Source organism: Euprymna scolopes, unplaced genomic scaffold (genome assembly GCF_053919585.1).
Source record: "Euprymna scolopes isolate OS-2025 unplaced genomic scaffold, ASM5391958v1 sca22, whole genome shotgun sequence".
Classification (NCBI taxonomy): domain Eukaryota; kingdom Metazoa; phylum Mollusca; class Cephalopoda; order Sepiida; family Sepiolidae; genus Euprymna; species Euprymna scolopes.
Genome location: NW_027633236.1, coordinates 68,109 through 80,608, shown reverse-complemented (window position 1 = coordinate 80,608; position 12,500 = coordinate 68,109). Strand labels below are relative to the sequence as shown.

Below are 12,500 nucleotides of genomic sequence, written 5' to 3'. Positions count from 1 at the left end.
TAATAAATTAAGATTTTCGATAGATTGAAAATAATGATAAATTGATTTTAGCAGGGCTGCTGAGTTAGCTTATAGGAGCGAGCTAAAGTAAGAAAGAAACACGCCGAAACACACCGACCGGCACCCCCGACGACGACCACGGGTAAACGGCGGGACTTTGCCTCTTAAGCAAGTTTGACTGACGACTACCACGGCTATTCGGCTAGCTAGCTAGCTAGGTAGGTAGGTAGGTAGGTAGGTAGGTAGTCCTCCTCCTCGGCCACCTAGCCGTCGTCGTCGTCGATCGAGCGACCGGGTATATTCAAGACGCCTCTACCGACACCACCACACCAGCGGGCAGTTTAGCGAGCTTGCCAACTCCTCTGCCTCCTCAAGCGCTTCCAGACGCCTACCGACACCACATGCTGCTGGCTGGCTGTCTGTTGTTACAATGGAATTTAAAAAAAAAAACAAACAAAAAACCCCAACTCTATTAAGATTTTCGATAGTTGGAAAATAATAATAAATTAAGATTTTCGATAGATTGAAAATAATGATAAATTGATTTTAGCAGGGCTGCTGAGTTAGCTTATAGGAGCGAGCTAAAGTAAGAAAGAAACACGCCGAAACACACCGACCGGCACCCCCGACGACGACCACGGGTAAACGGCGGGACTAACTGTGACTCTCTTAAGGTGTGAGGAGGCTTTGCCTCTTAAGCAAGTTTGACTGACGCCTACCGACACCGGTCAGGTCGGCGAGGCTCCCGGCGGCCCCGAGCGGGACCACAGGTTGCGGAAGGCGTCCAAGTGAGCGGCGGCGACGCCAGGAGGCCCCCGGGGTCGACTCCGCGGCCCCCGGGTCGGTGTGCGGGCCTCCAGAGCTCGATAAAGTAGTGGTGTCGCTAGCGGTCGAGAAGGCACTTTTCGACGCCTACTGCCACCCCCACATGGCGGTAGGCGCAAAACTGGAAAATCGCCGACCAGAAATGTCGCTTCGTATAATCGACGTTTTTTTTGACCACCATTTTCAGGTGTCGGAGGTGGGTCTGGACGAATACCAACACCATTTCTGGGGTTTCACAACCGCCCGGCTTCTCCGACATATGTTGGAAAGGAGTAGCGATCGAGCGAAGGGGGCTGTCGGTAGGCGGCCGCGGGTTGCATGTGTGCCCGGGACAGCACCCCCATCCAACTAAGGGGTGTCCCCCGGGGGCCAGGGGGACCTCGTCCAGGTCGGCCGGGCGCTTCCAGACGCCTACCGACACCGGTCAGGTCGGCGAGGCTCCCGGCGGCCCCGAGCGGGACCACAGGTTGCGGAAGGCGTCCAAGTGAGCGGCGGCGACGCCAGGAGGCCCCCGGGGTCGACTCCGCGGCCCCCGGGTCGGTGTGCGGGCCTCCAGAGCTCGATAAAGTAGTGGTGTCGCTAGCGGTCGAGAAGGCACTTTTCGACGCCTACTGCCACCCCCACATGGCGGTAGGCGCAAAACTGGAAAATCGCCGACCAGAAATGTCGCTTCGTATAATCGACGTTTTTTTTGACCACCATTTTCAGGTGTCGGAGGTGGGTCTGGACGAATACCAACACCATTTCTGGGGTTTCACAACCGCCCGGCTTCTCCGACATATGTTGGAAAGGAGTAGCGATCGAGCGAAGGGGGCTGTCGGTAGGCGGCCGCGGGTTGCATGTGTGCCCGGGACAGCACCCCCATCCAACTAAGGGGTGTCCCCCGGGGGCCAGGGGGACCTCGTCCAGGTCGGCCGGGCGCTTCCAGACGCCTACCGACACCGGTCAGGTCGGCGAGGCTCCCGGCGGCCCCGAGCGGGACCACAGGTTGCGGAAGGCGTCCAAGTGAGCGGCGGCGACGCCAGGAGGCCCCCGGGGTCGACTCCGCGGCCCCCGGGTCGGTGTGCGGGCCTCCAGAGCTCGATAAAGTAGTGGTGTCGCTAGCGGTCGAGAAGGCACTTTTCGACGCCTACTGCCACCCCCACATGGCGGTAGGCGCAAAACTGGAAAATCGCCGACCAGAAATGTCGCTTCGTATAATCGACGTTTTTTTTGACCACCATTTTCAGGTGTCGGAGGTGGGTCTGGACGAATACCAACACCATTTCTGGGGTTTCACAACCGCCCGGCTTCTCCGACATATGTTGGAAAGGAGTAGCGATCGAGCGAAGGGGGCTGTCGGTAGGCGGCCGCGGGTTGCATGTGTGCCCGGGACAGCACCCCCATCCAACTAAGGGGTGTCCCCCGGGGGCCAGGGGGACCTCGTCCAGGTCGGCCGGGCGCTTCCAGACGCCTACCGACACCGGTCAGGTCGGCGAGGCTCCCGGCGGCCCCGAGCGGGACCACAGGTTGCGGAAGGCGTCCAAGTGAGCGGCGGCGACGCCAGGAGGCCCCCGGGGTCGACTCCGCGGCCCCCGGGTCGGTGTGCGGGCCTCCAGAGCTCGATAAAGTAGTGGTGTCGCTAGCGGTCGAGAAGGCACTTTTCGACGCCTACTGCCACCCCCACATGGCGGTAGGTGTAAAATCGGAATAGACCGGACCAGGAATGTCGAGGGGGAAAAAAATGACAAAGTCCTGGTGTGCCTAGGCGTCGAGAAGGCACTTTGCGACGCCTACCGACATCCCCATGTGGCAGTAGGCGTAAAACTGGAAAATCGCCGACCAGAAATGTCGCTTCGTATAATCGACGTTTTTTTTGACCACCATTTTCAGGTGTCGGAGGTGGGTCTGGACGAATACCAACACCATTTCTGGGGTTTTCCAGTTTGAAAGTTTTATAAAACATGTTCGGTAGGAAGCACACTTTGGTGTGTCGGTTCGTCGGAGCAGCGACTCTTTGCCTCGTGGTGGTCCGGAACGTCTCTACGGGCTTGTCGCAAAGGCGTCAGAAAGTGGCATCTCCGCCGCCTAGGGCTGTCACCGTTATCGCTGTCGCCGCGCTCCAACTTGTTTTGATCCGCCGCCTTCGTTCCTGCCAACCGTGCGCCCGCTCATCGTCGTTAGGTTATAATACGTGGTACGTGTGTGTGCTTCTCCGTGGACCTAGGGCTGCTCGACGTGTCGAACGATATGTTGGAACAACTAACGGCTCCTTTTCCTGGTTCCATAGTCGTCGTGGTACCCGCGTCGTCAGCCATATCTATGTCCACCATGTTTAGCCGATACGTTTGCTGCAGCTTCTGCTTCCGCCTCAGCGTTCGCCGCTCTCAGCCGCCGCTGTTGTTGCTGCCGTTCTGCCATTCAACCACTACCTGCGAATCTTTCGATGATCGGCCGAACGACCCATCGCTGTGCGACCGATAAATCCTCCGGATTAGGGAGAAACGCCGCCGCTCTCTGCCGCCGTCGAACGGAAAAACGTACATTGTAACGAACGAACGAACGAACGAACGAATTAACGAACGAGCGAACAAACAAACAAAAATAGCCGCGGGGGATGCACTATGTAGATCCTGATCCCCTTGTAACCATACGTACGTTGTTCGATGCTCTCCCGTCCTGGAAGTCGCCGCAGCAAACAGGAGGATGAGCAGCAGCAGGCGCCGCCGCCGTAACCGCCGCCTGCCTGCCGCCTCCTACTCCTGTCAGCGTCCGATCTCACAGCCGTGTGAACGTTCGCTGACACCCGATTTCTTTCCGTCTGGCAAAACCTTGGACGTCCCGCTCGCGGTACACGTGCTGCAGCGACTTCTCGTCCGACAACGCATAAGCGTCGACGTCTGCCGCCGCATCTTCTGATACGTGGACGGTGATAGCGCTAGTCCCTTCTTGCGCCACCTCCACCTTTGTTAGCGCCAAAGAAGATCGATCGAGCAGTCGTGGTCGCAGTCGATTAACCCGTTTTCACCGTCCGCAGTTCCCAAGCCGCCGATCAAGTCGTTGCTCTTCTTGTTCGTTCTTCCCATACCGTCGATTTGCACGGCTGCCGGATGAGCCATCCTCTGTCCGGCGAAGCGCTCACGTCAGTGATCGATACTTGCACCGACAGTCCTCCCGCTCGCGACTCGGTGCTCGAATCGGACTCGTTCGTTTTTATCTCGATGCGATTGTGAAAAGGGGGACCGGTCGTCAATGTCGTGTGTGTCGACGATGTTGTTCGCCCGGTCCGCCGCGTTGTTGTCGTTTTTTTTTTTTTTTTTTTTTTTCCCCTAACGTTCGCCGTCGCACGGACGAAAGGGTGAGAAAAAAAAAAAAAAGCTCGAAAAAGCCGCCCAAAAAAATCGGACCGAGGAGCCGCTTGCGAGAACGCGCCATGTGCACGTTGTCTCTCCTCGGTTTTCCGAGCACGAACACGACGCCGGTCGGTCGGTCGGTCGACGAAGGCGACGACGAAGGTGACGGGAAAATTTACGCCGCCGCTGCCCTGGTCCAGCTCCTCCCCGATGACGGCTGTGATGTTGACGTTGACGTTGGCGACGACGACGACGACGACGGAGACGACGACGACGACGACGAGACGGCATCGATGGCGACCACGATGACGACGACCTCGACGAGTTCAGTCTGCACCTTGACCTCCGATGTCCGTGTGCACTGCCGTCGTGCTGTTTGTCGTTTGTCGTATGTATCGCTGTCAAGGGTGCCGTTGTCGTTGTTGTTGTCGACGTTGTTGCTTGCTCTCTCGTCTCGGTCGGTTGGTACGTTGATGACGACGACGACGACGAAGACGACGACGACGACGACGAGACGGCATCGATGGCGACCACGATGACGACGACCTCGACGATTCCAGTCTGCACCTTGACCTCCGATGTCCGTGTGCACTGCCGTCGTGCTGTTTGTCGTTTGTCGTATGTATCGCTGTCAAGGGTGCCGTTGTCGATGTTGTTGTTGTCGACGCTGTCGTCTGTTCTCTCTTCTCGGCCGGCTGTGACGTGGACGTTGACGACGACGACGACGAGACGGAATCGATGGCGACCACGATGACGACGACCTCGGCGAGTTCAGTCTGCACCTTGACCCTCGATGTCCGTGTGCACTGCCGTCGTGCTGCTTGTCGTTTGTCGTATGTATCGCTGTCAAGGGTGCCGTTGTCGTTGTTGTTGTCGACGTTGGTCGCTTTCGTTCTTTGAGTCTCGGTCTCGGTCCAAGTCAGGGGAGAAACAAAAAAGAGGCCATCAGCGCGGGCAGCGCGCTTCTTCTGACGGCGAACCCCCTCGAAAAATAAATAAACACGTGCCCGTCGTTGTAGTTGTCTGTCTTATGTCGGTCGGTCGGTCGGTCGGTCTGTCGTTCTGTCGAAACAAAGTCCCAAATTCCAACGATACCTGGTTGATCCTGCCAGTAGTCATATGCTTGTCTCAAAGCTTAAGCCATGCAAGTGTAAGTTCACGCCACGCATTAGAACGGGCGAAACCGCGAATGGCTCAGGAACCGGACCTAATCCTCGGGACCGTATTCCTCCTCGGAGGCGATGGATAACTGTGGCAATTCTAGAGCTAATACATGTGACACAGGCCGCGATCGGTCGGCGCGCCGTCGTCGCCACGCCTCGCGCGCTGGCACCCGCGTCGGCCGTTCCGGGTCGCGGCGCTACATATTAGACTGAGACCGATGCGCGTCATTCCGTCCTCCCGTCGTCGGCGTTCCCGCTCGCGGGTCCGTTCGGTGGCGGGGCTCATAGGGCGGCGCGCTCCGCTTTGGTGACTCTGGATAACTCACTGGTCGATCGCACGAGCTTTCACGCCCGGCGACGGGTCTCTCGAGGGTCCGCCCTATCAACTGTCGACGGTCGGTTAAGTGCCTACCGTGGTTACTACGGGTAACGGGGAATCGGGGTTCGATTCCGGAGAGGGAGCATGCGAAACGGCTACCACATCCAAGGAAGGCAGCAGGCGCGCAAATTACCCACTCCCGGCACGGGGAGGTAGTGACGAAAAATAACGACGCGGGACTCTGTCGAGGCCCCGCGATCGGAATGAGTACACTTCAAATCCGTTAACGAGGACCAACCGGAGGGCAAGTCTGGTGCCAGCAGCCGCGGTAATTCCAGCTCCGGTAGCGTATATTAAAGTTGTTGCGGTTAAAAAGCTCGTAGTCCGAACTCGGGTTCGTGGTCGCGCAAGCGGCCCCGGGGCGGCGGCGCCATCGTCCGTCGTTGACTTTGGTCGTCCGTTCGCATTCCCGGCCCTTTCCGCCGGTGTCAACCGCTAGCATACCCGCCACGCGGTCCTGCCGGCGAGGTGGACGAGGAGGTCGTGATCGGGATCCGGGAAAAAAAAAACAAGTGGTCGTCGGTTCGGTTCCGGGAGTAGTCTAACGGGGGGGTGCTACGTGTGTGTGTTTGGGTGCGTTCATTCGCATCCCCGCACTCTGACCCCCGCGCTTCTCTCCCTCTCCCTTTCCGCGCGTTCCTCTTTTTTTTTGAACCCCCCGGTCCGCTCCGAGTCCCTGCTTCGTGTCTTGTCTGCGCGCGTGTTGCGGTCGGCGGTTTCTCCTCCAAGGGTGCTCTTAACCGAGTGTCCGCGGCGGCCGGTACGTTCACTTTGAAAAAATTAGAGTGCTCAGAGCGGGCTGTTCAAGCTTGCATACGATAAGCATGGAATGATGGAAGAGGGCCTCGTCTACGTCTGTCGGTCTCCGTCTACGGCGAGGCAATGATCGAAGGGAGCGGTCGGGGCCACTCGTATTGCGACGTTAGAGGTGAAATTCTTGGATCGTCGCAAGACGAACTGCAGCGATGGCGTGTGGCAAGCACGTTTTCCTCGATCAAGAGCGAAAGTCGGAGGTTCGAAGACGATCAGATACCGTCGTAGTTCCGACCGTAAACGATGCCGACCGGCGATCCGCCGGCGTTCGCTTCCATGACCCGGCGGGTAGCCTGCGGGAAACCAGAGTTCGGTTCCGGGGGGAGTATGGTTGCAAAGCTGAAACTTAAAGGAATTGACGGAAGGGCACCACCAGGAGTGGAGCCTGCGGCTTAATTTGACTCAACACGGGAAAACTCACCCGGTCCGGACACCGGTAGGATTGACAGATCGATAGCTCTTTCTCGATTCGGTGGGTGGTGGTGCATGGCCGTTCTTAGTTGGTGGAGCGATCCGTCTGGTTGATTCCGATAACGAACGAGACTCCGGCCTGCTAACTAGTGCGCCGATGTCAGTGATTTTTACGGCGGGCTCGGCGTCCTCCGTGGCGCTCGGGTCCGGGTCGGTTTTCTCACGCACTTCTTAGAGGGACGGGTGGCAGAAAGCCACACGAGGCGGAGCGATAACAGGTCTGTGATGCCCTTAGATGTCCGGGGCCGCACGCGCGCTACACTGGAGGTATCAGCGGGGACTTCGCCCCGGCCCGAGAGGGTTGGGAAACCTCTGAACCACCTCCCGTGATAGGGATCGGGGCCTGTAACCAACCCCGTGAACGAGGAATTCCCGGTAGGCGCGGGTCAACAGCCCGCGTCGATCACGTCCCTGCCCTTTGTACACACCGCCCGTCGCTACTACCGATCGAACGGTCCGGTGAGGTCCTCGGATCTGGCCGACGACGCCGCCGGGCAGTGCGCGACGTGTCCGTCACGACACTCGTGCATCTACGCCTCGGCGTTCGATGCCTGGAGAAGACGACCGAACCCGATCGTTTAGAGGAAGTAAAAGTCGTAACAAGGTTTCCGTAGGTGAACCTGCGGAAGGATCATTACCGTTTTCCCGTTCGAGACTGGTTTGTTGTTTTCCGGCCTACCTCCTCTGTCTGTCGGCGTCAACGCCTCGAATGCGCGCAAACAAACCTATAAAAGGCGGAGCGAGAGATAGATTTGTGGTGACGCGGAGGTTTTTAAAGCCCCAGCTCTTCTTGCTTGCTTCCGCGTCTTACCACCTGTTTGTTTTTTCGCCCACCGCAAGTGATGGCCGCTTCTTCTTTGCCTTGTCGCCGCTTTATCGTTTTTTTTGTTTTTTTGCAGCCGCTGTGCCACCGCCGCTAGCTAAAAAAACAAACTACTCGCGACATTGCAATGCCGTCACGCCTCCTCGCACAGACCTCCTCGCACACTACTAAATCTATATAAACAAAAACTAATATAAAAAAACCAAGTGCTGAACCCTGGACGGGGGATCACTCGGCTCGTCCGTCGATGAAGAGCGCGGCCAGCCGCGATAACTGATGCGAATTGCAGGACTCAGTGAACATCGACACCTCGAACGCACATTGCGGCCCCGAGATCCCTTGTCTCGGGGCCACGTCCGGTCGAGAGGCGGAACGTTACATGTCTTTCTCCGTTAACGAAACGACATCTTGCCGTCCCCGTGCCCGCCCGGTCCTCGGCACGGTGGTAACCGGGACGTCGCAGGAGCGAGTGACGAGGGGGAAGAAAAATAAAAAAAGAATTGACTCCTTTCAATGTCTTTTTTTTTTTTAAAACCCTCTCCGGCCTCCTCCTTCGTCTCCCGCTGGCAGACCGCGGAGTCTTTTCCCTTTTCGACCGCGTGAAGAAACACTGTGGAGGAGGAGCAGGAGGAGTCTGTCCGAAAGCAGCCGAAGGGAGACCAAAAAAAAAGTACCGACCTAACCGACTGCCGACGTAAGCGCCGCCTGCTCGTCTCGCTCTCTGCCTCATGAAGGTGTCTCTCAGCGACGCCTCGAGCAGCGCGACGAGCACGGCCGTCGCACCGTAAAAAGGTGGCCGCGTCGTAGGCAACGCAACGTCGGATGGGGAGGACCCACGCTTTTTTTTAATTGTTGGCTTCTTCATTTTCGGTCGGACGGGCGCTATATCGGCCAGCCGTCGTCACACGGAGGGTACCGATCGAGATTCCTCTCCTCCAAACACCACACTCTACTAAAAACCGCCGCCCTCGGCTCGGACGAGACGACCCGCTGAACTTAAGCATATCGCTAAGCGGAGGAAAAGAAACCAACCGGGATTCCCTTAGTAACGGCGAGTGAACCGGGAGAAGCCCAACGCCGAATCCCGTCGCAAGTTAAAGGCTTCGGGACGTGTGGCGCATGGGTCGAAGGCAGCCGTTCGTTTTCGTCTCGCATAGTTCGGAGTTCCCTCGATCGGGGCCGCCCGCGGCGGGTGCCAGGCCCATTCGGTGCGGACGGCGAGCGACGGCCTTCGATCCGAGAGTCGGGTTGCTTGGGAACGCAGCCCAAATCGGGTGGTAAGCTCCATCCAAGGCTAAATACCGGGACGAGTCCGATAGTCGACAAGTACCGTGAGGGAAAGTTGAAAAGAACTTTGGAGAGAGAGTTCAAGAGAACGTGAAACCGCCCAGGGGTAAACGGGTGGGACCGCTCACCGCGATCGCGGGGGGACTCAGTCCGGTGCTGCCTAGGCTCGAGCCCAAACTCGATGTGTGTTCTTGAAAGAGAGGCCGTCGCGGCACAGGTCGTCGTTCGTCGTGTCCGCGGGGGACTCGTTCCCCGCGGTTCCAGCTTTTGTGCCCGCGTCGCCGACGAAGGAGACGGGCCGCGTGGATAGCGGGAAGGGAAACGTGGTGACGACCGCGGCGTCGGTAGGTGGCTGCGTCGGTTGGCTGCGACGGAGGGGACTCGTCCTCTCGATCGCTGCTGCCGCCGGGCCCTAACCCGCCGCATCCGTCGCCGCCGCTTCTTCTTTCCTCCTGCTCCCTCCGCGCGCGACTCCGCTGCACCCGTCCCCTTCATCATCGCTCGGCGTAATCATGGCGCGGGCGCTTCGGCGCGACCTCCGCGCGGCCGGCACCGGACGCACTTCCCCTCCGGTCCGTCGTCGCGACCCGTTCCCGGCGTGCAGGTCGAACACGCGGGTTTTTTTCCGTAGGCGGCAGGCGTTTCATCACCCTGAAAACCCCCGTCTTCCCACCTTGTGAAGTCGGGGGCCACCGGCCGTCGGGCCCGCGAACGTAACTGCCCCTTTCTGCCGGGAACGGAGGAAATCTGACACGATCCGTTACACGTGGCGAGCCGGTCCGTTTTGATCCCGCCGGAAGTCGCGTGCGGGCGACGCACTCTGTGTGTCGCTCCTTAGGCGCCCCACCGTCTCGGGCGCGTGCGCGATGAGAGGCGGGATAGGACTGGCGCGGCCTCGCCGTCACGCACCTCGCCGACGTTTCGGGTTCTTGTCGGGGGCAACCCCGCCCGCGCCCGTTTCCGTTTCCGGAGAGGTCGCTCGGCGACGCTTTTTTACTCGAGCCGCCCGCCACCCCGGGTCAGCGACGTGCATCGGCAACCCACCCGACCCGTCTTGAAACACGGACCGAGGAGTCCTGGCCGTTCGCGAGTCGTAGGGGCCACCTCTGACTAACCCCGAAGGCGAAGCGAAAGCGAGAGAGCGTGTAGGAGGGCGTCGATCGGGAGAGGTGTCGTGGCAAAGTCGTCCGGGGGTCGTCGGGGGGTGTCGTCGGTCTCGTGCCGTCGTCTTCTCCTCGCCTCACCCGCCTCCGAGCCGTGCCCGATCCCGCCGGCGCGGCGTTTTCGGCCTTCCGCCGTCGCTGCTGCGGTGCCCGCAACTTTTCCTTTTTTCTCTCTTCCCGAGAGAGATAGGAGAGGGAAGGCTCGTGGCTGACGTGCGGTTGTTTTTCCCTCCTCCCCGAGAGGGGACCGGCGCATCATCCAAAAAGGGGAATTGCCGGGCGCCAGCTTCCATATCCTCCTTCCGCCCATCGGTGAGATCCCGCGGCTTGAACTAGTCCTATTTTGTCGTCGAGTTTAGGCGCTGCGCGCGGGCGCATCACCCCCGGGTCGGTTTCCCCTTTTTCCGAGTACGACTCGGCCGACTCTGGCGTAGCGAGCGACCAGGGACCCGAAAGATGGCGATCCACGCCCGGTCGGGATGAAGCCAGAGGAAACTCTGGTGGAAGTCCGAAGCGCCTCTGACGTGCAAATCGATCGTCGGAACCGGGTGTAGGGGCGAAAGACCAATCGAGCCGTCTAGTAGCTGGTTCCCTCCGAAGTTTCCCTCAGGATAGCTGGCGCTCGATCGTCGCAATTCCATCCGGTAAAGCGAACGATTGGAGGCCCCGGGGCCGTTCACGGCCTCGACCTACTCTCGAACTCGGAACGGGTGGAACGGGCCGACTCTCCCGAACGACGGAGCCGACCCATCCGGCCGCCGCCGCCAGCACGCTTCGCTGGGCGGTTGGTCACCTCGAATGCGAGTGCCAAGTGGGCCACTTTTGGTAAGCAGAACTGGCGCTGTGGGATGAACCAAACGTCCGGCTAAGGTGCCTAACGCGACGCCCATGAGATCCCCGAAAGGGTGTCGGTCGATATAGACAGCAGGACGGTGGCCACGGAAGTCGGAATCCGCTAAGGAGTGTGTAACAACTCACCTGCCGAATCGACCGGCCCCGAAAATGGATGGCGCTGGAGCGACGGACCGATGCCGGACCGTCGCGGCGAGGAGCGATGAACTTTCGCGCCGAAACGATGCCGCGACGAGTAGGAGGGCGCCGCGGCGAGCACGGAAGCCTAGGGCGCGAGCCCGGGTGGAGCCGACCGCGGGTGCAGATCTCGGTGGTAGTAGCAAATATTCGAACGAGACCTTCGAAGACCGAAGTGGAGAAGGGTTCCGTGCCAACGGCGGTCGAGCACGGGTCAGTCGGTCCTAAGACGCGGGCGAAAGTCTTCCCGAAAGGCGCCGGATCCGTTATGAAAGGTGAAAGGAAAGCGAATCGAATCGAATCGAATCAAAAGCCCAAACAAAAAAAAAGCGGCCGGCCTCCCGTCGAAAGGGAATCGGGTTAATATTCCCGAACCCGGACTCGGAGAGGGCCCGGGGGTGGCGACGCTGTCGGCAGCGATGTCGGCGGCGCCCGTCGCTTCCCGGGCGAAACCGCGGTGACGCAAGCGAGCCCGGAGACGTCGCCGGGAGCCCCGGGAAGAGTTCTCTCTTCTTCGTAAAGGACCATGTCCGTGGAATCGGCTCGTCCGGAGATACGGAAAAGGTACCTGTAGAGCGCCGCGGCTCGGGCGGCGTCCGGTGCGCTTTCGGCGGCCCTGGAAAATCCGGGTCCGGTTTTCGCAGCTCTCGAGTCGGTCCGTACCCACCATCCGCAGCAGGTCTCCAAGGTGTACAGCCTCTCGTCGATGGCATCAATGTAGGTAAGGGAAGTCGGCAAAATGGATCCGTACCTTCGGAAGAAGGATTGGCTCCGAGGACCGGGTCGGTCGGGCCGTGCCCGCGCGAAGCGAGGAACCGGTACGGGGCTGTAGCGTTCGCTCCGTTCGCGCTTTGCGGCGAAGGCATAGGGGCCGCGGCGGTCCGTTGTGCGGCGGCGTGTTCCGGTCAAGCGGTCGCGGTCAAGCGAGCGTGTGTTGCGGGTCGGAGAGCGATACGGGTGGGAGTCCGCCGTCGGGCGGCAGGAGTGTGGCGTCGACCAAAAACGGCGGGGGACCGTCGGCGGGGGTCGTCTTTCTGGCGGCGGCGGTTCAAGCGGCTTTTCTGCGGGGTGCTTCGCTCCGGGGTCGGGGTGGCGGCGGGCGGCTCCAATCCGTTCGTCGCAACGTCTCCGTCCTCCTCGAAAAGGGGTGAGGCTGCCTTGCGGACGTGTCGTCGTCGCTTTGCCGGTGCGGTCTTCGTCGGCACCTCCGACGCG

General features: G+C 59.9%; 2 non-coding genes and 1 pseudogene across 2 annotated transcripts in view; all 3 read left to right on the top strand.

Annotated features, from left to right (window-relative positions):
• Positions 1-5,249: 5,249 nt before the first annotated feature.
• Positions 5,250-7,620, top strand: LOC145273914 (small subunit ribosomal RNA; annotated as a pseudogene).
• A 398-nt stretch (positions 7,621-8,018) lies between these two features.
• LOC145273905 (5.8S ribosomal RNA) lies at positions 8,019-8,176 on the top strand. The gene has a single exon (XR_013866557.1). It is a non-coding gene; the product is annotated as a 5.8S ribosomal RNA (ribosomal RNA).
• A 593-nt stretch (positions 8,177-8,769) lies between these two features.
• LOC145273925 (large subunit ribosomal RNA) overlaps positions 8,770-12,500 on the top strand; it is a 5,724-nt gene continuing 1,993 nt past the window's right edge. Inside the window, exon 1 of the ribosomal RNA XR_013866561.1 lies at positions 8,770-12,500. This exon is cut by the window's right edge and continues 1,993 nt beyond it. This is a non-coding gene — a ribosomal RNA (large subunit ribosomal RNA).